This window comes from Harpia harpyja, chromosome 5, assembly GCF_026419915.1.
Source record: "Harpia harpyja isolate bHarHar1 chromosome 5, bHarHar1 primary haplotype, whole genome shotgun sequence".
In the NCBI taxonomy this organism is placed as follows: Eukaryota; Metazoa; Chordata; class Aves; order Accipitriformes; family Accipitridae; genus Harpia; species Harpia harpyja.
In genome coordinates this window covers 46,185,580-46,212,874 of record NC_068944.1, presented here as the reverse complement: position 1 = coordinate 46,212,874, position 27,295 = coordinate 46,185,580, and the positions used below count along the sequence as shown (strand labels likewise).

Genomic DNA, 27,295 nt, shown 5'->3' with positions numbered 1-27,295 from the left:
TGTGGCTACATTTCTATTTTATTTAACTGAAACAAATGTCTAAAAAATGTATGAATTATTAATGCTTAATTTTAACATTGTTTGGGTTTTTTTTCTTATAGTGATCTCAATGAAACAAATCATCCACTTCAGGCACACAAATTACATAAATCAAGAGATAAAATAATTTATATGAATAATGTGGCTCAAATATTTCCTTACAGTGCTTAAAATCAGTTCTATGCTCTTCCAAGTACTAAGTGCAAAAGGAAGTGGACCAGAAGGAGAACAGTTAAAGTAATCTTCTGGCTTGTAGAGGAAACAGTTTTTTAGAGATGAGAAGACTACTCTCTCCTTGCTCTTGTGTCCCCAGAGAAGAGGAATAAGGAAGATCACAAAATTGCTCCTATTTGCAACAGAAGACTGAGGATGATGAAGAATGGTTTGTTGAAGACCAAAGATAATGAATGGCAGCCTTTTCCATTGTTTGTTTGTTTGGGTTTTCTTCATCCAGTGAAAATGAAAACATTTAATGCTGCAGGAGGTGGTTTTATACCTTTTATCTGCCTTCTCAGTTGCCAGGAAGGCAAGAGCTGCATTCTGTCCTTGACATGCAGCAGGCAAAGCATCAGCTGTTGTTCCCAACTGTCATACACTCTTGCTAAAGCAAAGGGAAACCAAGTTGAGAAGGAGATGGAAACTACTTGCTTAGGGAAACTCCTTGGTGTAGGAATAGGCAGTCATGCAGCATATGTTTTCATCTTCTATATCTCTGTAAAACACATAAAGATCTTCAGACTGAACATTTACATGGTCTGCAACAATCTTCTTGTAATGCTGGTTCTTTAATCCTCCCTCTCTGGGTCTCTTTTCCTTGGATATCTTTCACCAGACAGTGACTCTGTAAGCAAGATAAACACAACCTAAAGTACAGTAAAATCATTTATTGGCTAATGGTCAAAGACCAAATGTCTGGAACTAATACTTTCTAGGCCAAGCATTAATTTGCTCACAAAGCCCAATGAGACAATCAACAAATCTCTGTGACCAGGCAGTCATCTGCCAGGTAAGAAAAGGTCAACCTCGACTGCTGCTAGGAATACATTGATCTCCATCATCCTGTTCTTTGAGAGGCTTTTTAATGTTTTATATTCTTTCAGGTAAGTATTTTTCTTCCTGAGTCCTTGAGCTATTAATGACTGCTGTATCAACAATTACACCATTGTCTTTTTTTTTTTTACCTTTTTTTATCTTACATAGTTTTAGCTTGTCTACTTCCTTATGCTACACCAACAACATCTCTTCAGTAAAACTGAGTCAAGACCATGCAGCTGTACTACACCAACAAATCCTCTGTTTAAAGGACCCATCTCGAGTCAGAAGAGATGTAAGCATCTCTGTTTACTGATCCCCTTTTAGGGTGGAGACGGTGATGGAAACGAACAAACAGTACCAGACCTCTGTAAAATGAACAGAGAGCTATTAAGTATGGACTACAGAAAATTCCTTTTTCTGCATTTGAACCTCCTAATACAGATTCTATACTAATCGCTCTGCTGGAGAGTAGGGCTGCTGTTCAGGAAGACCTTGACAGCCTGGAGTAATGGGCTGACAGGAACCTCATGAAGTTCAGCAAAGGTAATTGTAAAGTCCTGCATCCGGGCAGGAATAATTTAGTACAGGATAAAAAAAAGTTTTGCATTAAAGACCTTGGGGGTCCTGCTGACAACAAGTTTAACATGAATCAGAAGTTTGCCCTTGCAGCAAAGAAGACCAACAGCATCCTGGGCTGGGTTAACAAAAGTGCTGCCAGCAGATAAAGGGTAGTACTTCCCCCCGTACTCCCCCCTTTTTCAACACTTGTGGAACTAAATTTAGAGTACTGTGTCCAGTACTGAGCTCTCCAGTAAAAGACAGACATTGACGTACTAGAGGAAGTCTAGTGTAAGGACACCAAGATAATTGGATGTATAAGACAGAAGAGGATAGGCTGAGAGAACTGGCACTTTTCAGTCGTAAGAGCAGAATGCTTAGCAGGGATTGATCAGGATACTCTTTTCCTAGTTGGAGAGTATGGAGAAGATGGAGCCCAAACCTGTTCCTTAGGGGGCATAGTGATAGGACAATAGAAACAGATGCAATTATATCATGGGAAGGTTGGAATACATCTAAGGAATTTTTTTCTTTGTCAAGAATTTGGTCAGTTACAAGAACAGGTTGCCCCTCTTCCTTGGAGATACCCTTGGAAATATTTATTCAAAACTCGTCCGGATGCAGTCTTTAGCAAGCTACTCTTATTGAACCTCTTTGAGCAGGACGTTGGACTACAGGACTTCCAGAGGTCTCATTAAAACTAAATTGTTTTATGACTCTATGACACTTTTCAGAATGGATTGCACTGGAATAAGTATCTGTTGAAGGAGACAAAGTGAGGTGGATGGGTATATGGAAAAGGCAATGAGAGAAGTCCCATTAAAAAATTAGGGACAAGCAGGGAGAGGAGTTTGCAAAGGAAGCAGAGTAGTCAATAAGATAAAGCTCTAAGAGGTATAGAGGAGACAAAAAGACATTAACATTTAGTAGTTTCAATAACTGTTTTCATTTCCCTGTCATCAAATATTTTTTTCCATGTTATTTTAACAGCTTCTGCACATACAATATGGGTGGTAGACATAATTTCCCCATGCATCCCCATGATTTTTGGAACCTCCTAGATGTATTCATCATTCCTTATTTAATTCTACACATCTTTAGTTCTGATGAATGTTTCCTCCTTCAAGCCTGGATGGATCTTACATAGCTTACATAGAGAAGACGACCTCAGTTGTGAGAAATAGTATTTGTCTAAACAGGTCTGCAAGCTCTTGAAGCCTGGAAGGTTCTCCTATTGGAAAATCTGAACAAGTTCAATGTTGTCAGACATATTGTGCCTCTAAAGAAAGCTGTTAATGAGCAGTTTGTTTTAAATCATGCCAAAATCCTTTTCAGCTCAGGGAGTTGCTCAGTCCTGATCTTGATGATAAAAGTAATGTCATGTGGAGTAGATCTCATTGTGACTTAGGCTAGCGAGGAACATTAACCTTGTTTGCTATGAAACTGGATGTTGGAGAAATATGACCTCTTGCTATTGCAGCTTTGGAAAAATGTTCAGCTTTGGAAAATGCTCAGCAGCAGAACCAATGTTTCTTTCAAATAGACTACCAGAAACCACATGTTCCCTCGATCAGTGTCATTATTGTCTTTCTTTTTGACTTTACTTATATTGTTTTAACTTGTTCTCAGCCTAGAATATGGCTGTTTGTTTGGTTTTTCTTTATACATTAACACTGTATCAGGCAAATAGCAGCTTCCATGGCATAAGTCATAAAATAAATAAATATTCTATAGAAAGAAAATATTCTTAAATTGCCCTAATCTCTGTAATGTATTATTCCCATCAAATGTGACTGGTGTTCCTAGTCACACAATTAAGGGACTTTTATTCCCGGGTCAGTAATATGAGGGTGAGTATACATGACTGAAGTAAAGGATCTGCATTTTATTGGTCTAGTCATCCTTCTGACACTATATGTCTTTGGCTTTACTTCTGAGGCTGTCCAGTGTATTGCATGGTAGAGAAGAACAGCACAACATTAACAGCTGATGATGACCTTTCCCACATATGTATGAAGCAGGAGCCTATCAGAGGTAAAGTGGATTGTGAAAAGTCCTTGCCCCATGACTGTTACCCATACAACATAGAGGCTAGCTGGTGCTATGCAGCCCAACATTAACTGCCCAAGAAATACTCTTTTGTATAAACTTTAATATATGTCCATAAACAATGTAGAACAACATTAGAGATAATCAAACCAGTGTTGAGTAAGTCAGTCTTGGATTTAGAAGTAGTACGAATATATTTGTACAGTCTATCTAACTACACTGGCTGAGAATCAAGTCTCATTAGCCCAGGCACTGCACTGCATCAACAAATCTGTATTGGCCGTGGGAATCTGAGCTGGTTTCAGCATTCACTATTTTGCCACAGTAAATGAATATATGAGCTCTGGCTGTTTGCTTCAAGATGTACTGAAAATACAGAGCTTGTGGATTCCAATAGCTAACAGAGAATCCTCATACACTAGGAAAACAGCAGATCATCAAAAATAATTAGTTCAAAGCACACTGCAGAAAAAACCTTAACAGTTGCAATTATTATTTTGAGGAAGCATGTATAAGCAGGTATTTATTTCATAAAGTAACTACAGAGAAGAACACCTTACCTGTCACACAACATACTCTAAGTAAAAAAAAAAAAGAAAAAAAATGAAATCCCTACAGATCTAAGATGACATGGTGGAAGAAATGTTTATGAGACAAGCAAGAGAGGAGATAAGGGATAATAACCCAAATATTGTACATTTGAAATAAGGCATAGGAAGAAATTGGAAAAGAATCATGTACAATTCTCTCTCCTGAAAATAAAGTATGTTGCAGAGGTGAAGGCAAAGTTCTTATGTGCATAAACACCCAAACACAGCTGAAAATACCAAAAAGATATGATGGTCTCAGGTTTACATTAATGATACACTTTTGTGTTTGTATATCTTACCAGTGTTTTGCTTCCTGCTGCTACTTTTAGTGTTCTAATTCTACATTTACCTGCAAAATAGTTGGATTTGTTTTTAAAACTAGCAGTGAAGGATATAATTTCTTCTTTTCCTCCACAAGTATAACACCCTAAAGAGATACTGGCCTGAAGCCCAGAAGTAACACTACAGCCCTAGACTAATAAATCATTATTAATCAGATTGTTTGTTTCACTGTAGTAGTGTTAATTTCCTTTTAAAATCTTTGTGTCCAGAGAACTCACAGTAGTTTCTTTCATCCCTCAGGTTTTCCCAGTTTCATCTGCTGAATTCAGAAGATAAATACATAAAGGAGAACCCCCCCCCATATGCAAAATTTCAGGTTGCAATGGATTATTATTTGATTCAGCTTTGCACTTCTGGTTTCAAAGTGAGAGAATCTTGTTTTGCAGAACATAATTTTGAAAGAAAATCTAAAACTACACAAAAAAATGCTTCTGTTTTATAGATGCTTATTCAAGAAACGGTTGCTTGTAATCATAATTCCTCTGTGTTTGTCATGACACTAACAATCTTGGGTTTCACTAATGCTGAAAACACCTTTGGACTTTGTATCTTCTCAGGTCCTTTTCCCTGTTTCTGTTTGCGTACTCACATACTCTTAAAATATTTATTGAAATTTTTGTCTTAAAAATATGTATAATGTGTTCCCTTCTACAGTAAAATAAATGAACTAGACAACAAAAGGGTGTATGAAATCATTGAAGAGGTTATATCCTAAAATAAATCAGAATATTTTAAGAATAAAGTAATGAATCCATTTCATTATTTCTTGCAATGAGAACAGCAATCTGAACATCGGGAAGTTCAGAATGTAATGCATCATGGACTTCCATATACAGAGCAGAAAAGCAATTCTAATAAATAGGCAGATCATATAAAAATGATTTGTATCAATATCTATCAGTCTGAACTCTGACAGTACTGCACCCACTGTTTCCCCCAAAGTAGGCAATAATGAAAAAGTGTCTCTTCCATTTATGCATTAATTTCAGGACTGATTGCATCTAAGCACATTGAATCTGTCCACATCCTTTTCAAGCATGGCAACTAATGATCACAATTCCTGTCATGTAGATCAGTGCTTCAACATCCGGTTGGAAATTGTCAACTTTGCATTCTACAAATCTATTTTCTGTCAATATTACAAATGGATAAGTAGGCAGGTGCCATTTCAGAACTCCTGTCATACTGCTTTAAGCTATGCTGAGCCATTTTGTAAAATAAAGCTCAAAAATGTGTTTGCCTGAGCTAAAAAAATGTTTGCCTGCATTTTCTTTTTAATACATGGTATTACATTCATCCATTACTGGTTTTGTACCCTCTCTCAATTAAATTCAAAGTTCTAATCATGCTCTACTACTTATCTAGCTGTGTAGATATTTTCCAAAAAATACCTATTCAGTTCAACTTTGTACTTTTCAGCACAGTACAACTTTAAAGTATAATGTCCTAAACTAAAACACTGGGAAATATTGCAGCTGTCTTCTGTGATAGCTTTTCTGTTAAGCAACTCATACACAGGGGATATCTTATGGATCTTATTCAGATCAAACTTAATAATTTTCATATTTATTTCTCTCATGTCCTTCATGACTGACTTCTTAATTCCCCAAAATATTGAAGAGATTGGGGGGGGGGTGTGAACAAAATGGAAAAAAAGTATACATCAGGAATAAATGTGTGGGAGAAAAATGACATTTACAACATAAACTGCACTTTAATTATTATACAGTACTTAAACATTACAATGAAATAAAAGATGATCGATAAATTGCATAGTGTTAATCATGTCAAATAAGGGACATTTCAGACAATCTAGAAAAGGTCAGTGATGATTTACTTACTAGAGTAAAAATATACTTGACAACAGAATGTTAGCTTTTCTGAAGAAACACTCACTAAAAAAGTTAGAGAAGGAGAATGAATGCTGTCAAATTAAGCAAGAAGAGTACTTACAAAATAGGAATGACAAAGAGATAATCATGCTGACATCAAAACATGTGCATAAAATAACATCTACTATTAAAAAGTGTGAAGAGTTTTGTTTGTAATGAATATTTTGACAGATATGTCATACGGGTTTCACCTCTCCTCCAAATTTCCATTTTATTAACCCAAAAGAACAAATGAAATAGAAACATATTTGGTAGTACAGTACGTGCACGTATATGTGCATAAATATTTTAAGATATACATGTGCTTTCAGAGTTCTACTGATGGTTAGAGAGTATGTGGTCTGGCCTTTTGAGTCTTTTCTGATTTGTTTAATTTGTTAATTTCCTACCTCTGGTTTTAAGATATCCCCTGCAGAAAACTTCCATTGGATTTCTATTTCCAAAAGATATGGGATATTCTTTAGCTACTTAAGAGATGTTGATCTAAGCCTCATAACCACAGTGTGAACAAGTACCCTTTCCAGGTCATGGATTTTTCATGCAGAGAAGCAAGGTCTGTAAACATTTTTATTGTTTTTTTCCACGTGGAAAAAATGTGTTCTCGTGTCTATGCTTTTTAATTTGTGATGTGATTTGCTTCATGCTATACCAATGGCAAACCATTGCAAAACCTGTGTTTAATGAACAGAACTCGACAGCAATCCATTTATACATATATAGGTGTGTGCGTATGCGTGTGTGTGCGTGTTTGCATATATGCAAGCTCACTGTCTGCCCATTTAAAGTCTGTGGTGGGTTGATCCCTGCCAGCACCACCCTTGCCTCTTGCTCACTCCCATCTTTTGCAGGATGGGGACAAAATATAAGGAAAGCAAGGAGGCTTGTGGATCGAGATAATGACAGTTTAATAAGAAAAGCAAAAGCTGCACAAGAAACCAAAGCAGAAAAAGCAATTCTTTCAGTGCTTCCCATCAGTAGGCAGATGTCCAGCTACTTCCTGGAAAGCTGGGCCTCAGCATGCATAAGAGTTGCTTGGGAAGACAAAGACCGCAATCACAAACTTCCCCTTTTCCTTCTCCTTTCCCTGAGGTTTTCATTGCCGAGCATGACAGCATACAGTATAGAATATCCCTTTGGTCAGTGTGGGACAGCTGTCTCAAATATGTCCCCTCCCAACCCCTTGCCCACCACTAGCCTACTTATTTGACGGAGCATGAAGTGGAGAGGGAAAGCCTTGATGTTATGCAAGCACTGCTCAGCAGTAGGTGAAGGATTGGTGTCTTATCAACACTCTTTTAGCCACAAATGCAAAGCACAGCACCACACAGGCTGCTATGAAGAAAGTTAACTCCATCCCAACCAGACTCAGTACACTTGCAGATGTGTGGAAAGAGGCAAATTTTATACTGCCTCCATCTTTCAAATCATTACTATTTTGCACAGAGAGAAAATTATGAGACTAGATCAAGAGTAAACCTAAAGATAAAACTACACCAAGAAAAAGTTTCCAGCTCTAGTCAGCTTTCTGAAGCTTTTTTTTTTCCTCTCTGGCAATGGAAACCAGAAAAGAACCAGAGACTACAGGTAGAGGAAAGTGTACTACTATATTTGGTCAGGGTAGCGGGACAACCCGATAAGGTCTTACTGTCTTAATGACCTTACAACCTTCTATCTAACTAGCAGATAGAAACAATAGAACTACATAAATACGTATATATATATATATACTCTGTAGTATTATATTTAATTTGTACTGTTAATATATAATTGTTTCATATATGGAGAACATTTCAGTCTTTAACAATACCATGGTCTTGATGAATGTTGAAAAGTGGGTGGACGTTGCATGTTCATATAAAAGGATGCACAGAGGAGTTTTCAGTAAACCTTCACTACAAATTTTGGGACTTTTTTTTACACTGTCTGAAGTAGTACTATCATGTTTGTCTTGAGCTATGTAGTCTTTCAAAAAATATTTCCATATCATTTAAATTTAACACACTTCTCTAATTCTGGAAAGACTGCAGACCAGTTGGAGCTTCACAATTGACATTGTGATGACTACCTAAGAATTATCACTAGTAGAGCATAAAACTCTAGAGTCACTTCTAGAATCATATGGATTTACAGCTGTAAAATCTCAGTCTTGCGATGACAGAATTGGTACTCTTGCATACTTTAATGCCAAAGCAGGTAAGACAAGACAAGAACTGAGCTTTCTAAACAAATCAGGGATTCATTATCTTCTATCAAGTGCGTCCTTCTACTATACTACAAAACCATGGCAATTCTGTCCCTTATTGTCAAGCCCCGCAGCTTAGTGGCGGACTAGTACCTCAGAACAAACAACAACAACATAAGTATTTTGAGCAGACCAGGGAAATGATTAAAAGACTGATAATTAAGATTACATTACAACACAAGCTTACACTTTACTTTCTGGCAAAATGGAATCTCTCTCAACTCCCAGCTAAAAATCTATAGTGCAGCTGAAGATGTCTTTTGGAGTTTTTATTAATGTTTTGAGGGAAGGAATAATAAATGAGTCAAGGCAGTCATCAAGGCATTTTTTAACAGACCAGGTATTAGTCAATATCTAAATCAAGTTGATTTTATCCCTGTTTAGAGTATTTGTAACAATAAATGTGTTGCAAGATAATAAAAGAAATAAAAAATACAGACTGAATACAAACTCTTTAAAAACAAAAGAATAACCAATATAAGAATGTCAGAATGTCATTGGAAAGTTATTTGATGCTTAAAGCATATTTGCAGATTCCTTCTGTAATTACGTTTAGCAATTTTAAACATCTTTTCTTTAATAATGAACACTTAATCACAGGGAAAAGTAATAAAATAAATTTTGAAAAAAGAAGCTGGGATTTTGTAAATAGGAATAAAGTAAATTATTCTGCTCATGGTTCCTTGTTTTCTTGAACACTCAAATACCAAAACCTGAAACAGAGCAAATAGCTCACCTTTTTCCTTTGAAAGTAAAGACAAACATAAAATATGCTCCATAACTGTCACACAAACAAAAGAGTGGAAACAAGATTTCCAATAACAGAAAGAAGAAATAACTTCTTCAGTCATTAGAATTATATCAAACATACAGAGTACTTTCCTCTAATGTGGAAGAGTCAACATCAGTAGCAAACTTTTCTGACTCACTTTAAATGTAGAGTCCAAAAGCTATGTAGAAACAGCTATAGTAACATTTGGAAGGCCTCTGGAATTTTTTTTTGTGTCATATGGTCCCCAGTGCCCTTATTTCTGTTATGGGAATGGAGTATACAGCCAGTTGATTCATTGTCACACAGAAGTCTACGGCTCAGCATTCTAGTGCTAAGTAAAGAAGAAGAGAGAAAATTTATATGTGCACAGCGAGAAGTTGAGCTTGAGAAGAAAAGAACAAAGGCTATGTTAATGTGCAGAAATTCTGGCCTCTTTGCTTACTACAGAAAGCCAGCCATCTCTTCCCTTACTCACAGAGATGTCGCAGGTGGTAAAACAGTATTTTCTTTGGACAGATGTGAGACATCAGCCTAAGAACCAAACTTTCTTGAAGCAGAACCAGAGAATTCATAACACTAATTTTTAGGTTCATCAACATTACAGATAAAAGAATGTCTCTAGCGTAGCACTGGGGGATACTTTGTTAAGTTTTAAATCAAATTGTTTGGGTTCCAGTCACAGCTGTTGAAACAGAAAGTACAATGCCAGAGCTTCCTCCCCACATGCCCCACCTTTTTTTTTTTTTTTTTTTGGCAGGGGGCGGGTAGGATTTACAGCTGCTACTGAACTGAAAATACTCTGTATAGACTGCAGCTAGAAATGGAGTAATCTATTTAAAATTTAATTCAAGTGTCTCTATACTACACTTTAATACTGCCTTATCTTCAGATAAGTTGTCAAATACATAGTGCAGTGCACATTCACAGCAGAATGGGAACAACGGCCCAAACTTCTTAACACCTCTCCATGATCCCCTGTCCTGGTAGCACACATGCCTTGACTCCTCAGAGCAATTTCAGCCTGACACTAAGCAGAATGATGGGAGGGATTTGGAACTGGAAAAGTTGGAACCACTGGAAATCTAAAACTAAATAATCAAATAATAGAAAACCTCACAAGTTGTTCTAAAAGAGAAAAATGAAAAAGGAACATGAATAAGGATAGAAGAAAGCATAGAAATTATTCAGGAAAAGAGACACTAGAATTGCTGGGCATTCAATGAAAATGGATTTTCAACCAAAGAAATCAGAACTTTTTATTTTATCAAACAGCTAATCATCTTCTACTGCCCCATCCTCAAATATTTATAAAGTTTCAGTAGTAATATGACACCTTATATGTTTTGCTGTTTTTTCCTAATTCTTATTTATATTACAATACACAGTCAGTAGTGATATTTAAGTTTTTTAAAATATTTTGATTTGTAACTATTGGCAACGCTTTCTATGGAAAAGATTACACAGTGCTATATGATGAAACAAAGTATTACCTTGTCAGCATATATTTGTGGTTAGCTTCCCATAAACTTATGCCCTTTAAATCCTGAATATTTCTTTCCAAAGGAATTCAAGATTCTTAATGCTATATATATAAAAATGGCCCCTTGCAGCCTTGCTAATATTTTTTCATAAAACTCAACCTTTGAACAAAAACCTTTGAAGAAAAAAATGGAATCATTGCATGCAGCAAATCTTAGTGGCTATTATCTGATCTTGCTGTAGGAGGTCCATTTACTCATTACTTGATGAGTAAACATTCTCCACATTAAAATACACGAGGCCATAGTCTGTAATTTCCGACCTCATATCTTAAATTTAGTTTCTTATGGATATCTAAAGGTGCTTGAATATTACTATGTGACATTTCCTTCTCTCCTGCTAATTAAATTACATATTTTAGTAATTTCAACATATTTTGGGCATCAAATATGAATACTAATAAACTTTTTTTTTCTTCTGCAGCACAGGTACCTTAACATTATCTGTATGCATCCACATGATTATTTTGATTTCTCTTTTTAAAGATCTTTTCCTAAATCTAGCCTGAATGCACTGAGCTAGACAAGCTTCAGTTTCTCTCTCCAACACAAAACGTTGAATGAAATCACAATGTTTTCTCAATATTTTCTCATCCTCTATTCTTCCCCATCTGCAAGCATGGCCTAATATTCTCCCCAAATAATAAAGGCACAAAATGGGAAAGACTTTGTGAAACTCACTATATATTTTATTGGGAAAGATCTTCAAAGAAAGGAAATTAAAAATCAGGTATGTGGATAATATATTTGAACATTTAGGGCTTTTTCCCTTCTATCAAATATTAACTGGCTGCCATCTATGTGTATATTTAATATAGATGATAGAAAGTGAAATAGAAACTGTATATTTAAATTCTTTAGTTTTCACAATAGTTATGGAACTGCTCCAGGAGCTGTAACCTTACCAGAGTGTGATCTTTACTAAATGTATGAGTAAAGTGTAACAGAAATTACATCCACACACTGACAGCATAAAAAGAGGGAAGAAGGTAATACCCTACATGGTTTCCCTCCCAAATTTTATAAGATGTAGGGTATTACTTATTTCAACGTAGTTTCTCTAGCGATAACAAGACTTCTCACATATAAACAGACTAGAATTCCTCTCATATCATAATATTATCTCTAAATTAACATTACTTCATTGTGTAGTTACCTTGTGTGGTGCAAAGTCAATTTAGCAAGCCTAAGGTATTTCTTCAATTATATTTGACCTAGAAGATAAAAGCCATGAAGTGATGTATCATAAAAGACATCAACTATTCTACATCACAATTTACATAAGCATAAATTGTTGTAGAGTGGCTACAGCACATGGCATGTCAGGTGGCTGTTTAAGTACATAACGGCTATAATTCTAGAAATTTTCATTTTGAAACAAGGAATTTCCATGTAGCTTTCTACTGATTTCCTTAAATCAACCTGGAAAAGAAAAGAATTATTGATGAACAAAGAGAAAAATAAAGTAAATGAAAACAGTAATTTCTGAAGTATTTTAGATATGGAAACTAAAATGTTACATAAGCAGAAATGGTAGAGCAGCAGCACACACCAAATACTCAAACCCCTCATTCAGGTTGCTGCTAAGTAGTATATATCATGTGGATGCCTTGAATGTTTCCTAAGATTATACTAAATTAGGACTAAAGTATTCACTGGCGTGCATTTTGGAGAATGGTCTCACATGACTTACAAGCAATAGTTCTGATTAAATAATAATAAAGAGTAATGAAAGAAAGAGTCTTCAAAGACGTGACTCTCAGACTCCTTGAACTCATTTTCTGAAACTTCTATATTTTTCTTTTTTTGGCACTCACTCAGAAGTGTCTTTATTAGTCCCTATTTTCCAACAATATTGGGGATGCAATGAAGCAAATGTAGACAATGTGCCCTTAAATCCAGTTTGTACAGGTATTAATATCACTTCTACTTGAATGCATTTCAACCAACAGTCAGCTTACTGGTGTAACTAAGGTATATTATCATTTTAAAAGATAAAGCTATACTTGAAAAAGCTAGAGTAGTTAAATGTGTAAAACATATGGTCCTATAGAAACAAAAAGACTGCAATATAATAGCTATTGACAGAGCAACAGTAACAGTAAATAGCAACAAGGAAACGAATGAAACTTTTTTATTAGGTATTGTCTTATTCTGTATTAAAACAATATGTAAATCAATGTCCTGTTTTTTCACTCAGAAAATTTAGCTCTTTATTTAACTCTTCTCATTTACAGTATGGTTTTTACCATATTGGTTGCTAAAAACAAACACCCTACTATACGCAAAAATGCAGAAATCATGAAGTCTGAATGAAGAGAAGTTAAACTTCAGTACAGCAAAAAAATGTTTATACAGTGATTACTTATCTGTCAGCTAAAGTTTGACTAAATCCAGCAGAAGCCCAGGCAAATATGCTCTTAAAAATTTAATATATGCCACAAGAAAATGGAGTATGCCATTCTCCCTATCTTCTAGGCACCTGCCTCAATGTATTTTGTAATAAAATGTGAAATTGCTCAATTGTAAAACTATGACAATGGGAGAAATGAAAAGAAATTCCATTAGAAAAGGAAAGCATTTTTTCGCCTTCAACAGCAGCTATTTGTTCAAGGCAAACAAAATCAAAATGATCACCTCATAGATACTGCCTATTTTAGACGGATCTAGTCTGTACAGTTTAATATCTTAAGTTACTCAAGATTTCTTTGAGTAACATATGCACAAAGAGGTTTACTGATAAAACTTGCGATAGAAAATTACTTATAAGTTAAGATGGAATACTAACACTACAAAATTCTGTTCTAGCAATCACTATACGAGTTAATCACTGTTGTCATAAACAAACAAACAAACAAACAAACTAGCCATTTGAGTAATTTGATCTAATTAGAAACATTTGATGTCATAATGATGTTGAATTCTAAATCACTAATGGAACAATGTTCTCAAAAACATGATAAACAAAATCTCAACCAAGGTCAGTTAAGCCATTTTAGGTTACCAGACTTCTAAATATCTAAAATTACCTTTGTGAAGACTTTCAAGACATGATTTTGAAAATTAGACTCGGAGGGGAAAATCTGAGTTTTCCTCAGAGACTTCAGAGAAAATTGGTGTATTGGAGCTGTTAAACTATGCTTAGCACAGTATTACAAATAACACCCCCTATAGATAAATAATACTAATTTGGATATCAATTTAAGACACATGAGTAGGAATTAATTACAAAACTAAAGGTTAATGATTCCTCTTACAAAAGGAATCTTGAAAAAGTCATGCTTTTGAGGTGTAAACATACCCTAACCTTTTTTTAAATCTTACATGACAACTTAATATACACATACTCGTGGACATTGATTTGCGTGCACACACTCATTTGCAAACATGCACACATACACAAAATTATCTCAAAAGAAGACATCTCACAAAAATGAAAGAATGGGATGCAATTCACTCAAAGTATTTGAATATAAAAACATGTTTTCTGTAATACGTTCAGTAGCATTATATAGATCCTCCCCCACCCCCCTAAAGAAAGAAATTAAAGAAATCAAAAGTAACAATGGAATACACAGTATTTTGGCTTAGGATAAAAGTGATTGAAACCACAGAGGTATAGATATATTTTAACTTGCCTAGGTAGACCATACCTAAGAATTTTTGAAGCACTGTTAGAAATAAATTTTAGACCATTTTTAGGTTGTGTGGCCTTGGAAACCTTGGAAGGTTTTTTGAAAAGCAAAAAGTAATGCTCTAATGCTCTACTAATTCTCTGTTAATACTTTTTAGGGTTTAACAGTGTGATTCAAACAATTCCACCCTGGCAGTTACTCATCTATTCCAGTCAAACTATCAGAAGAGCTGATGTCATGAATCCACACTAATTTGCATTAACTGTAGCTACAAAGAACAAATGTACATTGATATAATTAATACAAATTACTGTGGGTGTACTGTAAACACATCTTGTCATACTATCTGCTGTATTGGTTTTATGAGATTTCAAATGTTATTGATAAAGTTGATTGATAGAATAAAATACTTTCGTTCTATATTAGGCTTCCTATGACATTCTGAGTAAGAGGCTAAAATGATACAGAATCAACATGCTGCATGTTTTCAAAAGCCTGATTTATGGAGACAACCTATGAAGGATTGTCGTGAATACTGTAACACTGACTATTTAAAGTCAAGAATGTATTAAAAAAAATATATGCTCTATTTTAATATGCTCCATTTCAATCATATTTACTTGGAGACAAGGTACTACTTAATTCACTGAAGTCCTATGGTGTGCATTGTGCCACATATGAGATTTGATTACAGTGTTTCTTCTGGCTTTATGACATATGTATCCATTAATATCTGCAGAATTAAGCAGTTTTATGTCTGGTAGTTAAAGACTTACGTGACTGCATTAAAGGAGGCTAAAAAGTTACCATATTTCAATGTAAAATTCTCTCTAATGAACTCTTTACATAAGTAAAGATAATAAATGGAGTCTTCAGAAAAATGAAACCTTCAGTGTACCTTCCCAAGTTACCTAGCTTGAGAACTGACTAATTCGGAAGCTTAATGGAACCAGTTGCTGCCAGTAGCAATTTGCTTCTATTGGGGGAGAATCAGTATTCATAAAACAATTTGTGTTAAAATACATTGATAATCCTAGGTTTATGACAAGTAACTATTCCAATTCCTTGATTTGATTTTTGTTGCTTATTTATCTCCACATAAAATCTTTCTATAGTCTCAAATCACCTTTTTTAAAAATACTTATTCAAGCAAATGAATAGCAATTTACTGTATTTGTTAAATTTTTTTTTATACCCTAATGACATTATATGTTAAAAATACTGGAAATGCAAAACATTTATCATAAAACTAAGTGAAAAATTTAATCCAAATTTTGTGTAGTATTTCTTCAACTAATATTTCCAGAGAACTTGTATATAATGAAACCTTTACAAACCAAAACTTGTTTTCTTCAACCAGTATCTTTTTTCTTCCCTTCCCCCCTGAATGTTTAAGTGTTTTCAGCGGAAGCACTTTGCTACCATAAAGCCCACAGTTGGCAACAAATTTCAGTTGAATAAACTTTATTATGTTCTTTCTGTTCAAGGCTCAATCATGCTCCAGAATTAATACACTACTTCAGTGAAATAATACAGCACATAATCCATCTCCATTGGTCCCTTCTGGTAACAGTAGGGTAGAAAAACAGTATTAGTCATTCTACTAATTCTTTTGATTTTCTCACTTTCTCATCTACCCACATTCTCTCATCCTTCTTTTTCTATTAAAAAAACCAACAAACAACAAACAAAACCAAATTTCAAAAGAACAAACCACCTTAAATATAAATGATAAAAGAGTCAGACACAGGCAAAATCATATATTATCTTTTTTTTCTCTCTGCCATAATAAATCATTGCCTTTTAAATCATTGTCTTTATATATTGGATATGGTTCAGAGCAATGACCAGTATTTATACCTGTGAAATATTTAGTAACAAAAATAGATAAATAAATAAAATAATTCTGTATCATTTAATGAATTGCTGGGAAAAGGTAACTCATCAGATCATATTATTCTCATCTAAATTTGGACATCTGCATTTAGATGATTATATGTGACTGCATACCTACACTTCCATTACATTGAGTGGAGGCCTGGTCATATGGTCATCTGGAGAGATTTTTGGCTCATTTGAAAACAGACTTTAATACTTGATTGGCTCAGTGTTTATTCAGCCCTTGATTCCACTAACTGAATTGATTATGTATCCAATGACCGTAATGAGAACTTAGACACCTCCCTCATATATTCCCACCCAGACTGTAGACACCTAACATTAGACAAGATGAATCCCACCCACAAGAGTTTAAAAAGAAGGAATGTTCATTTATAGTGACTAAATATTTTCAGAAATATTTCTCATGTTTGTACTGAAAGTGAATTTTTTAGCTAATGTTATTGAAATCATATTTCCTTATCCAGTGGAAAAATCATCTAAGAACATTCACTTATATTACTTCACATACTAAGCTTCAATTTCATATACTGTACCAAAGCTACTACCTGAGTACTGTGGTGTTTTATCAGGTTTTCTGCTGCACCACAGTCCAGCTGGAGAATTTTGATCTGAGACTGTTTTTCTAAAAGCTCCTCCTGTACATGGCAGTGTTTTTCCTGTGTCTGGCCAATGCCTTCTTCCAGTTTTGCTATGTGATTTTTCATGCTTTTCAAGCTTAAAAACAGTTTAGATTATATGGTATAATTTAGATGGAAAAGCTTTAATTCCTGCCAAATCTTTATTTCTTTTTCTAGAAGTATCCAATTTAAACAAACATTTTATTATATTGTTCTAGTGATCTCAGTCCCTTTTATCACAGCTTATTAATTACAGGGATGAAAATTATGAGCAATCAGACTATATTATCTTTTACACAGCTGTGTCAGGTTAAAAGTAAAAGTAAACAAACAAGCAAACAAACAAACAAACAAACAAGCATTCCTCTCTATAAATACATATGCAAGAGAGCAGAGGCAGAGACAAGTTTTCTTGCAGTTTACATGGCCTTATTAATATAAAATGAGTTTAACCCAAATCTCCAGAGCAGGCAAGAAAATTACTGTGGAGTAAGACAGAATGCAAATATTTTCAGACTGTGTGCATTTTTTTCCCTTCAGTAAACATGAGGTAGCCTATTCCCTTTTTCGCTGAAAGAAAAACAAAAAAAGTCATTGCATTTTTTTCCCATAGACTCTCAGTTCATACACAGAGAGAGTTGCTGTAGAGTAGCTGGCTCCTGTGAGTTCACATGTTCATTTGCTTTCTGTTATAACTTGGTCTTCTTCACGTCCCTTTATTCAAATGGTATTTATTTTTGTATCTTTGCTGATACTTAAGACAAGACACTTCATTATCCTGTGCTCCAAAATCCTTATCTATAAAAATCCATTTTATATTCCCAAAATACATATCTAAATACACACACATATATATGAAATCCTAGTATTTTTTTAAATTTAAATTAAATTACACATCCCTAGCAAAATATTAAATCTCTGAATGTAAAGTGCTAGTTAAGGGTTAGATGTTGTTATTACCACAACTATTATTCATGCATTCTTTAAAATTTGCACATTTTTTTCATCCAGGAGTATCATTAGGTATTAAATAATGCAACTACTTGTTTCAGTCCAAACTGATGTTAATTGTGAAGTTCTATAGATGTGTCACCACATAATGTCATAAAGCATTAGAACCTTCTTTTCATGAACAAAAGAAAAGTGAAAATGGTATTTTCAAGAATATTACTGCAAATCTCTCACAGTTTAATGTTTCCTATATCAAAATAACACAATGTAAATATTTTTCTTAAGTTTTTTTCCTAATGTTGTATGTCTTTATGCTTTATAAATTATTAACACTATATATTGGGCAGAGATATTTATAGGAGTGAGGGCTTTAAAGATTAATTTGTCACTTTCTTGAAGAGTTTCTGAAAGTAGGCCTGAGAAGAATAAGAACTATAAACTTATAAAAATTCACCTTTTTTTAGATTTTTACACACTAACTGGTACAAATTTGAAATGGGATGATGACAACCCCTTTTCCAACAGTAGTAAGAAAAATATTCTTCCAGCTTTTTGTATACTATATATTTATGTGTTATGTAATCTGGAAAGTATTTAATACTTAGTAGTGTTGATGTGCAGCATCAGTTGATCTGGATTATAACTATTGTTTTTCCCATAAAAAATCATGGCTAAATAAAACAAAATTATTTTTTTAAGGTTTCCATGGAAAGGTGCTGTTTTCATAGTACCTTGAGTTCATAGATTTAGAAAATTTTTTTTTCTTTATCCCCAAATTCTGTTGACTTTACATAGTACAAGAAGAAGACATGAAGTCGTCCACTTCAGCATTGACAAAAGCTACTTCTGCTTCTCCACCTAAACAGTCTTGTAGCCCATGTAAGCAAGATAAGCAGGTCCAGATGACTATAAAATTCAGCATGGATGGCCTGTTGTAGAAAACCATATTCTTTTTTTGCCCAGTAAAGAGAGCATTAAGGATCTGAAGAAGAAGAAACCCAAAGACAAATAATTCAGATCAAACTTACCATTCCTATAATTCTAGGAAGTTTCTTTAGAAATAAGTCCCAACTGAATAATAACAATGAGTCCCAACTCATCTAGATGAAACTGGATAGAATCTGTAACAAAATGGTGTTATGTCAGTTAAGTCTACAGGCAAAGAGCATGCCATAACTTTTCAAAATTTGGCCTCAATTCTGTAAGGTTGCAATTTAACACAGATGAGCTTCTGTATTTTTCCTGAAAAACTGTGTGCTCATCTCAGATTTCTGATCAGCTTCTTTTCTTCAAAAAGTACTTCAAAATAATCTCCAAAAATGCTTTTCCCACAAGTGTGAAGTCTTACCACTTCCTTAAAGTAGAGGTCAGCATCAATTTCTTATTGTGTCCAAGCAAAAAGGGACAGCAGAATTAGACAAAATATCTCAATACTTCTTCTGAAAGAGATATGTCCTTCCCACTTCTTGGACTATTTTAATAATAAATGCATATCTTACTCAGAGACCAGACAGTCACTGTGTTCTTCTTACAGCTACAAAATAAACTGCTGGTAAAAGACAAATATTAGGTGTATGACTAAGTGTTTTCAATTTCTTTGTAAAAATTTATGAATATATGTTATGGTAAACTTACTGAATTGTTATTTGCCTTCCTACATAATGTTCTAGCTAGGTATTTGAAAATGCAATTGGAAAAGAAAGCTACAGAAAGCTATTTCTCTGGAAATACTTAATAGTTATTAAGCAAATACACCAGCAGAAACAGTTGCCTATTGTGTAACTAAGGTGAGTTCGCTGACATGCTTCTAATCTTGTAGGTAACAGTGTTGGAGTGTATATCCCATATAAGCAAACTCAGGATCATTTAACTAGCACCTTATGCGTCTTTATACAAACCCACCTCACTCTTCAGAGTATCCAGATGGTCATCAGAGTCCCATATACCAAAAAACATCAGGTGCATGGGAATGAGAGAATAATTGTGGGATCTATATGGGAAAAAGCTTCTTAAAGGTGTCATTATAAAGAAAACAAGTATTTCATGTCTTCATTACTCACTGGCAACTACCTGGTGATTACCCTTCCAAAGACTCTCTCCAGAAATGCAGGAAAATTTTGTCGTTAGGCATTTGTTTTAAAAATTGTCATCTGAACACATTCCCAATGTCTGTTCCTAAGCATACCTGAAAGAGGAACTCTTTAAAAGCATGCTTCAGGTGCTGGCTGAGTCTTAGAATATTTCCTACCTTGCAAGGAAACAGATAGCTTGTTCAACTTGTAAGATCAGCCATATAGTGTAAACATGCACTTAAATACTCCAGGAAGAAGTAGGTTATCTCCAAATATCACAGTCTCAACAGCTATATGGTAAAATATAGTTTTGTTATGAAGCTAGCTTACGTATCAGAAAAGGTATTATCCAATGATTTCTGTAGGCTACCTTTCCCTTTCTGGACTTAGCTTTACTAATTAGTCCACTACCATGACTGTACATCTTGTAGAACCTAGGCAATCACAGTATCACTAAGCATATGAAACTGCTAAGCCAATTCTGCTAAACATCTGATGTGGTCTGCCTGTACATATTTCTCCTTATGAAACAAGGTGGAAGTAGATTTAGCTACTATGACAAATATTGCGTACACTGTGCAGTGATGCAATTGTCACACAAACGGGAAATGTAGTCAGAAATGTGTAGGTTGAGTAGCAGATCAAAGTTGTGTTCCATGAATGCCAAGAAATACTAGATGTAAATCTCAGTAAGGAAACAGGTGTCAAATGGTCATAATGCACAGGCCAACTTTTAGAAGCACTGATACAAGAGGATGAGGAAAAAACAGTTAACATCTGGCAGATCAACAAGATACCGCCAATTAAAACAATAATTGCACTTGATACCTTTTTCAGCAAAAGATATTAGAGAGACAGGAAGGGTGAGCAGCCCATAGGAAAAATGATTCCAGTGAAGTAGAAGAATACATGAGGAAGTGACTGTGGGCTCTTGTGGTCAGCATCCCCTATCAGTCCTTGGGAAGCAAACGTAAATTCTTTATTATTTCTCAGTGAGTCATTGCTACCAACAAACTTCTAGTAATTACACTTAAATCTGGCAACAGGCAAAGTGGAAGGACTATGAACTACTGTTTTTTGCTAAGAATGAAAAAACCAGAAAATTTACTGTTATGTGGATTTATTGATCCATGAGGAGCTGACATTTCTGGAAGCCAAGTGTTAAGAGCCAGTTGGGGACACAGTTACAGATGAAAGGGGTTCTCATCCAAAATGGTGACAGATGAACATTGTGGTAATAATAGTCAACCATAGTTAGGAGTGAAGAAAAAACCTGTTGAAATTCTAAAAAAAAAGGTATTTTTCCTTTAAAAGATTTATGTGATGGATTATTTGGCTAAATAAACCTTTGGTTAGATTTAAAATGGTAAATCTTACAACCTTGCATAAGAAATTCTTTGGCCATAAGATCCACTGATTAAATTTTGCTTCATAGCTGCAAACAAAACCACCAAAGCAACTCAGACAAATTCCATTCATATTTCGTAGGAACTGAAGAGACTACTATTAACAGGAGTTGGCAATACTGTCTACCCCAGAACATTCAAGTCTGGTGAGAAATCTACAATGACAAGGATAGACTCAATCTTGTGTATTGGGTTTATGTGAAGTAGCGGAGTGCTACAGGGGTGGCTCCTGTGAGAAGCTGCTAGAAGCTTCCCCTGTGTCCGACAGAGCCAATCAATGATGGTGGTAGCGCCTCTGGGAGAACAGATTTAAGAAGGGGAAAATAAACAGAGCATGGGCAACTGCAGCTGGAGAGAGGAGTGAGAATATGTGAGAGAAACAACTCTGCAGACCCCAAGGTCAGTGAAGAAGGAGGGGGAGGAGGTGCTCCAGGCACCGGAGCAGAGATTCCCCTGCAGCCCGTGGGGAAGACCATGGTGAGGTCCATGGTGGAGCAGATATCCACCTGGAGCCTGTGGAGGACCCCATGCCGGAGCAGGTGGATGCCCGAAGGAGGCTGTGACCCCGTGTGAAGCCCACGCTGGAACAAGCTTCTGGTAGGACCTGTGACCCCATGGAGAGAGAAGCCCACGCTGGAGCAGATTTTCTGGCAGGACTTCTGACCCCATGGAATGGAGCCACGCTGGAGCAGTCTGTGCCTGAAGGACTGCACCCTATGGAAGGGACCCATGCTGGAGCAGTTGTGAACAACTGCAGCCCATGGGAAGGACTCACATTGGAGAAGTTCATGGAGGACTGTCTCCCGTGGGAGGGACCTCACGCTGGAGCAGGGGAAGAGTGTGATGAGTCCTGCTCCAGAGGAGGAAGGAGTGGCAGAGACAACATGTGATGAACTGACCCCAACCCCCATTCCCTGTCCCCCTGTGCTGCTGGGGGAGGAGGTAGAGAACTCAGGGGTAAAGTTAAGCCTGGGAAGAAGGGAGGGGTGAGGGGAAGGTGTTTTAGATTTAGTTTTTATTTCTCATTATCCTGCGCTGATTTGATTGGCAATAAATTAAGTTAATTTCCCCAAGTCAAGTTTGTTCTGCCCATGATGATACTTGCTGAGTGATATCCCTGTCCTTATCTTGACCCACGAGCCTTTCATTATATTTTCTCTCCCCTGTCTAGCTGAGAAGGGGGAGTGATAAAGCAGCTTTGGTGGGCACCTGGCATCCAGCCAGGGCCAACCCACCACATACTGTCATGTCCTATGATAAAAATTTCTACTTCAAAACATTCTAGTGGTTTTGGGAGGCCTAAAGGTCTTTTAGAAGTCTTAAGAAGGGCCTCAATGTAATCCTAGGGGTTACCGGATTTAGAAGAACGTATATTGCCATTATGAGCTCTGACAACTGAAATATCCATCTTAAAGGGAACACCAAAAGAACATAAATCAATTAACTTAAAATCAAAACTTAAACAGAATCATGGCCTCCTTTTAAGCCTCCTCTTGGTTTTAGAAGAAGATGCTGGCTGTTATAGCTTTTATTGCTGATAACAATAGATGACAATTTAAAGTCCATTCCTTATAAATCTCTGAGTAGAATTTTGAAAGAATTTAAGAAAAAGAACATGATGTTTTCCTTGCTTTAAAAAGTTCTTTTGAATTTTTGCATGATATTGCTGATGCTTATCCTTAAAGACTAACATACAATACAGCTCTGAAAGTTATAGGCAAAGGAATATTAAGTTTATGTCAAGGTTAAGTTTTTTTCATTAGCGTTTGTTATTTTCAAAGTTTCATTTGATGTCTATGAGCCAAAAAGCCTTTGCATACTCTCACCAGTTTCAGCAAGATGATGTCATCAAGAAATTCAGTTGTTCTATCTTCATCTATTGGCAGGATGCTATTATAGTGGTATATCATTCTGCTGCCTATCATAAAGTTTCTATTATTAGACACGGTTTTCCGTTGCCTAGAGCTTTACCCAACTTGGTCTGTTTGGACTGAAATTTGTCTTGCTGAGTTTTTGCTCAAGGCCAAATTATCTTGGAAAGCGCAAACAAAAATAATATGGTTATTTCTAAGAATGATATTAACAAATATATGTTAGTGTGTGTATGCAGAGAGAGAGAGAGATCATTTACCTTAAAAGTTTTGTATCCATTCTGTTAAAAAGTTCTGATGTCTTGGAGAAGAGCAGTGCCTTGTTATGGCTCTTACTTATCCTGCATTTTTGCTGCCTTTGAAATATAAAAATATGAGAATTTTTCAGACAGAGCTATGTGGTTTTAGCACACATTAGCTTGGTTGGCACGAGGTGGCCAAAAATGACAAAAATTACTTCCCTGCTAGAGAATGTGTCTGCTTGCCAAATCTCTGACCTCATCAAGTCAGACAATACACCACACCAGGCAAGGACTCCCTTCACAGCTGTTCCTTTTGAAAAGCATCCATATGAAAGAAGTGAATCCAATTTCACTTTTTAGACTGGGTACCTCCTGAAATCTATTTATCTTGTGAGCAGTTTCTGATGCTGATTTTGCTTTTAAAAAAAGCATCACTGTGGCAAAGTCAAATATTCAGCATTCACAATACATCAGTGTGTTGGTTTTGGCTGGGGTAGAGTTAATTTTCTTCCTAGTAGCTAGTATGGGGCTATGTTTTAGATTTGTGCTGGAAACAGTGTTGATAACAGGGATGTTTTCATTACTGCTGAGCAGTGCTTACACAGAGTCAAGGCCTTTTCTGCTTCTCACCCCACCCCACCAGCGAGGAGGTTTGGGGGGCACAAGAAGTTGGGAGGGGACACAGCTGGGACAGCTGACCCCAACGGACCAAAGGCATATTCCAGACCATATGACATCATGCTGGGCATATACAGCTGGGGGGACGTTTGGAGTGATGGTGTTTGTCTTCCCAAGTCACCATTACACGTGACGGAGCCCTGCTTTCCGGGAGATGGCTGAACACCTGCCTGCCTATGGGAAGTGGTGAATGAATTCCTTGTTTTGCTTTGCTTGCGTGCGTGGCTTTTGCTTTAGCTATTAAACTGTCTTTATCTCAGCCCATAAGTTTTTTCACTTTTACCCTTCTGATTCTCTCTCCCATCCCACTGTGAAGGAAATGAGTGAGCGAATACATGGAGCTTGGTTGCTGGCTGGGGTTAAACCATGACAATCACAATTAAGGATGCCAGGTATCTTAATTTCTGCCCAACCTATGTATGCATATTTGCATGTTTCTAGCTTTATCACTTGATAGTATCACTTCCTTTAAACATCCAGCTTATATGATGACTTTTATCACTTAGGGGACAAATAGTTCAGCATTTTGATTTCTTACCATTTATCTTTCAGTGTTCAAAGTAAAATATTCAAGTGCTGATCTGAATAAAAAAATATCCTTGGCTCATAAGCCTCTCTATGTGAGTTTCCAAGATCTTCAAATTAATTCACATATAATTTTTTTTTTTTAAATTCCCTGATTATGCACACTGCATAAACTAGTTGAGTCCAAAACAAGATCTTGGAACAAACTTCTAGTCCATTCAGTGGCAAATTCTATATCTGCACCCTACAGGCAATGTCAGTATGCACCGGCTTACACAATTTGAACTGAGAAACAGAGCTCACATGCTGACACTAAAAAGAAATTATAAATATAGCCACTGTTTTTCAGCACAATGGTGTCTGAGTGTTTCATAAATATCAGTATCCTGAGATGTGAGAATATAGCTGTATTATCATTTTACAGATAGGCAGTTGAAACAGATTTGGGGACACAGGGCAAAAGAAGATAAGGAGGCTCATATAAAGCAAAAACAAAATGTGAAATAGTTTTGTATCAGAATGCTCTTTTGGGATATGTGAGAACACAGATTAGTTTTTCTTTTGGTTCGAAGCAGTTTGAACCAACATCATTCCATGTTATTTTGAGAGGGATTGCTCTCTGTCTTTCTTGCAGTCTTCCCCTTTTCATAGGCAATTTTAGCAGTTATTGAAACAAAGAGAGACAGAAAAACTTGTATGTGCTCAGGCACTGTTGTCCTCTCCTGCAATGTGGATGACCTTGGCTCAAATCCCCAGTCAGACAAAGGACAGAACTGAACCTTGTTTTCTCACACCTTTTGTTAATGCTTCTTTGTAAAGATCTTTAACTGTTCAGAGCAAATTATCATTGGCTACATTTGTACTTTGGAAAGCTCAGTCTGCCACAGATCAGATTGAATATTCAGAAAGTTTAGATGAAGTATCTTGCTTGATTTCTGTGGGAGAGGCCAGGAAAATCTCTAGTTCTTCAGCTCAGTATTCAACTGTCTTCATCACATGACCACTTTATTTTTTTTTCCTAGAGTTTTCTTCTTCATCAACTGTACAACTTCCTATTTCAACAACACAGGAGGAAAGAGTCCTGCAGATCATTTACCTCAATGTATGTCCTTGATCAGTTCCTTGTTCATAGCCTTTCCTGTGGTGCTAAGCATGGACCAACGTAAATGATAGAATTTTGATGTACAAATAAGACTTTTTCATAAATTGTAACAAAAGCTGCTGATCTGAAGTTGCAAAGGTCTTCCCTTTTTTTTTTCTTTTTTTTTAATCTAGTAATCATGGAGGGTGAAGAGAAAAAGATTAACTTTGAAAGAATAACTTATATTTACCTACACAAATGTTTGGCTCTGAAAAATTTCATCCAAGTTAAAAAACAAAGCAAAACAAATCTTAGGCTACTTGTCAGTTTGTATTAATCACACACACAGAACCACAGGTTTAAAAAATTTTCAGTATTCTTAAGGCAGTCATAACCTATTTTTCTTTTCTTAGTATGCTGCATCTTTTAAATATATGCTTCATTTCTTTGTCATCTGGCTCTGTCCCATGTTGGAAATGCTCCCTGCTGTTAATTAGAGGTGACTATGATTTGATTAATCTCAAACATGTGTTATATATGCACAATATGGAAAACTGTATTCTATATTTTTCTACTTAAAACATGCTTGAATGTAATGGAAATAAGCCAAACATTTTTTAATGACTCAGGACCTAATCTTATCACAATGAACAATATGGATATGATCAAAATAGGACATTCTAATCCATTTGAAGTGTTAAAAGTTCACAGAAATCTGCACTAATCATGTACAGTATTTCTCAATATAATACAAACAGGATTTCAAATACATGAATGCATACCATCTGAGCATCGTTGCTACGTGTAAATCTTAAGTTCTCCACCTCTCTCTCCATTTCCACAGTTTTGTCTCAGTCTGACAATTTGCTTTTCCTGGTCCCACATTGTTGGCATGGTTCCCATGTAGACTTTTTTGAAGACAGTACTCACATTTTTCAGACCTAAGGAGCTAGCAGTCGACAATGGCTATAAAATTTCCATACTATGTTATATAGCTCTTGGTCCTGAAATGTCTTTAATAACTAGAGTACAGATATAAGCTCATTTATTAGGACAGGATTATTCATATGCTTAAATTAAATTTTGAAGTTAGTAATTATACAGTTATATAAGAAAAGTTTGCTATATAAGGAAAGTTAAGCATATGATTAAATGTTTTCTGGGTTTATAAGCATCTTTAAAGATCATTCCTAAATAGAAAAGTTTTGAATACTTTATGTCACATTAATGTAAGTGCCTATGCATTTTTGTGCAAATA

General features: G+C 35.6%; 1 long non-coding RNA gene across 1 annotated transcript; it reads right to left on the bottom strand.

The window, feature by feature from the left end:
* On the bottom strand, window positions 1–27,035 carry LOC128142211 (uncharacterized). Its single transcript, XR_008235302.1, has 3 exons — window positions 26,820–27,035; window positions 23,772–23,867; window positions 1–880 (listed from the first exon to the last, which is right to left on the bottom strand). It is a non-coding gene; the product is annotated as an uncharacterized LOC128142211 (long non-coding RNA).
* Between the last annotated feature and the right edge of the window lie 260 nt (window positions 27,036–27,295).